Source organism: Tachypleus tridentatus, chromosome 2 (genome assembly GCF_004210375.1).
Source record: "Tachypleus tridentatus isolate NWPU-2018 chromosome 2, ASM421037v1, whole genome shotgun sequence".
Classification (NCBI taxonomy): Eukaryota; Metazoa; Arthropoda; class Merostomata; order Xiphosura; family Limulidae; genus Tachypleus; species Tachypleus tridentatus.
The window spans coordinates 148,765,056-148,769,052 of NC_134826.1; positions in this window are offsets into that span (position 1 = coordinate 148,765,056).

The window sequence follows — 3,997 nt, forward strand, 5'->3', positions numbered from 1 at the left end:
TGTTGCTAACACCCCTCAATTCTAAACTTTATCCAGTTTATTAGTCTGTAATATTGTGTTGCCAACAACCTTCACGTCTAGACTTTATCCAGTTAATTAGTGCGTAATATTTTGTTGCTATCACCCTTCATTTCTAGACTTTGTCCAGTTTATTAGGGTGTAATATTGTGTTGCTTACACCCTTCATTTGTACATTTTGTCCAGTTTATTAATGTATAATATTGTGTTGCTAACACCCTTCAATTGTAGACTTTGTTTACTTTATTAGTGTGTATTATTGTGTTGCTAAACCTTCACTTCTAGACTTTGTTCAGTTTATTGGGGTGTAATATTGTGTTACTAACAGCCTTCATTTCGAGTCTCTCTCCAGTTTATTGGTATATAATATTGTGTTGTTAACATTCTTCACACCTAGACTTTGTCAAGTTTATTAGTGTGTAATATTGTGTTGCTAACACCCTTCACTTCTAGACTTTGACCAGTTTATTAGTGTGTAATATTGTGTTGCTAAACCTTCACTTTTAGTCTTTGTCCAGTTTATTAATGTGTAATATTGTGTTAATAACACCCTTCAATTCTAGACTTTGTTTACTTTATTAGTGTGTAATGTTGTGTTGCAAACACTCTTCACTTCTAGATTTTGTCCAGTTTATTGGGGTGTAATATTGTGTTGCTAACACTCTTCACTTCTAAACTTTGTCCAGTTTATTAGTGTGTAATGTTGTGTTGCAAACACTCTTCACTTCTAGATTTTTTCCAGTTTATTGGGGTGTAATATTGTGTTCCTAACACTCTTCACTTCTAAACTTTGTCCAGTTTATTAGTGTGTAATATTGTGTTAATAACAGCCTTCATTTCTAGACTTTGTCCAGTTTATTAATGTGTAATATTGTGTTGCTAAACCTTCACTTCTAGTCTTTGTCCAGTTTATTAATGTGTAATATTGTGTTAATAACTGCCTTCATTTCTAGACTTTGTCCAGTTTATTAGTGTGTAATATTGTGCTGCTAACACTTATCATTTCTACACTTTGTCCAGTTTATTAATGTATAATATTGTGTTGCTAACACCCTTCAATTCTAGACTTTGTTTACTTTATTAGTGTGTATTATTGTGTTGCTAACATTCTTCACATCTAGACTATGTCCAGTTTATTAGTGTGTAATATTGTGTTGCAAACACCCTTCATTTCTAGACTTTGTCCAGTATATTTTTGTGTAATATTGTGCTGCTAACATCCTTCAATTATAGCTTTGTTTACTTTATTAGTTTGTATTATTGTTTTGCTAAACCTTCACGTCTAGACTTTATCCAGTTTATTAGTGTGTAATATTGTGTTGCTAACAACCTTCATTTTTAGTCTTTGTCCAGTTTATTTGTGTATAATATTGTGTTGCTAACACCCTTCAATTCTAGATTTTGTTTACTTTATTAGTGTGTAATATTGTGTTGCTAAACCTTCACTTTTAGTCTTTGTCCAGTTTATTAATGTGTAATATTGTGTTGCTAAACCTTCACTTCTAGTCTGTGTCCAGTTTATTGGTGTGTAATATTGTGTTGCTAAGATCCTTCACTACTAGACTTTCTCCAGTTTATTAGTGTGTAATATTGTGTTGCTAACACCCTTCACGTCTAGACTTTATCCAGTTAATTAGTGTGTAATATTGTGTTGCTAACAACCTTCAATTGTAGACTTTGTTTACTTTATTAGTGTGTATTATTGTGTTGCTAAACCTTCACTTCTAGACTTTGTTCAGTTTATTGGGGTGTAATATTGTCTTGCTAACACCCTTCATTATTAGACTTTGTCCAGTTTATTAATGTGTAATATTGTGTTGCTAAACCTTCACTTCTAGTCTTTGTCCAGTTTATTAATGTGTAATATTGTGTTAATAACTGCCTTCATTTCTAGACTTTGTTTACTTTATTAGTGTGTAATATTGTGTTGCTAAACCTTCACTTTTAGTCTTTGTCCAGTTTATTAATGTGTAATATTGTGTTAATAACAGCCTTCATTTCTAGACTTTGTCCAGTTTATTAATGTGTAATATTGTGTTGCTAAACCTTCACTTCTAGTCTTTGTCCAGTTTATTAATGTGTAATATTGTGTTAATAACTGCCTTCATTTCTAGACTTTGTCCAGTTTATTAGTGTGTAATATTGTGCTGCTAACACCCTTCACTTCTAGACTTTGACCAGTTTATTAGTGTGTAATATTGTGTTGCTAAACCTTCACTTTTAGTCTTTGTCCAGTTTATTAATGTGTAATATTGTGTTAATAACACCCTTCAATTCTAGACTTTGTTTACTTTATTAGTGTGTAATGTTGTGTTGCAAACACTCTTCACTTCTAGATTTTGTCCAGTTTATTGGGGTGTAATATTGTGTTGCTAACACTCTTCACTTCTAAACTTTGTCCAGTTTATTAGTGTGTAATGTTGTGTTGCAAACACTCTTCACTTCTAGATTTTGTCCAGTTTATTGGGGTGTAATATTGTGTTGCTAATACCCTTCAATTCTAGACTTTGTTTACTTTATTAGTGTGTAATATTGTGTTGCTAAACCTTCACTTTTAGTCTTTGTCCAGTTTATTGGGGTGTAATATTGTGTTGCTAACACTCTTCATTTCTAGACTTTGTCCAGTTTATTAATGTGTAATATTGTGTTGCTAAACCTTCACTTCTAGTCTTTGTCCAGTTTATTAATGTGTAATATTGTGTTAATAACTGCCTTCATTTCTAGACTTTGTCCAGTTTATTAGTGTGTAATATTGTGCTGCTAACACTTATCATTTCTACACTTTGTCCAGTTTATTAATGTATAATATTGTGTTGCTAACACCCTTCAATTCTAGACTTTGTTTACTTTATTAGTGTGTATTATTGTGTTGCTAACATTCTTCACATCTAGACTATGTCCAGTTTATTAGTGTGTAATATTGTGTTGCAAACACCCTTCATTTCTAGACTTTGTCCAGTATATTTTTGTGTAATATTGTGCTGCTAACATCCTTCAATTCTAGCTTTGTTTACTTTATTAGTTTGTATTATTGTTTTGCTAAACCTTCACGTCTAGACTTTATCCAGTTTATTAGTGTGTAATATTGTGTTGCTAACAACCTTCATTTTTAGTCTTTGTCCAGTTTATTTGTGTATAATATTGTGTTGCTAACACCCTTCAATTCTAGATTTTGTTTACTTTATTGGTGTGTAATATTGTGTTGCTAAACCTTCACTTTTAGTCTTTGTCCAGTTTATTAATGTGTAATATTGTGTTGCTAAACCTTCACTTCTAGTCTGTGTCCAGTTTATTGGTGTGTAATATTGTGTTGCTAAGATCCTTCACTACTAGACTTTCTCCAGTTTATTAGTGTGTAATATTGTGTTGCTAACACCCTTCACGTCTAGACTTTATCCAGTTAATTAGTGTGTAATATTGTGTTGCTAACAACCTTCAATTGTAGACTTTGTTTACTTTATTAGTGTGTATTATTGTGTTGCTAAACCTTCACTTCTAGACTTTGTTCAGTTTATTGGGGTGTAATATTGTCTTGCTAACACCCTTCATTATTAGACTTTGTCCAGTTTATTAATGTGTAATATTGTGTTGCTAAACCTTCACTTCTAGTCTTTGTCCAGTTTATTAATGTGTAATATTGTGTTAATAACTGCCTTCATTTCTAGACTTTGTTTACTTTATTAGTGTGTAATATTGTGTTGCTAAACCTTCACTTTTAGTCTTTGTCCAGTTTATTAATGTGTGTAATATTGTGTTAATAACAGCCTTCATTTCTAGACTTTGTCCAGTTTATTAATGTGTAATATTGTGTTGCTAAACCTTCACTTCTAGTCTTTGTCCAGTTTATTAATGTGTAATATTGTGTTAATAACTGCCTTCATTTCTAGACTTTGTCCAGTTTATTAGTGTGTAATATTGTGCTTGCTAACACCCTTCACTTCTAGACTTTGACCAGTTTATTAGTGTGTAATATTGTGTT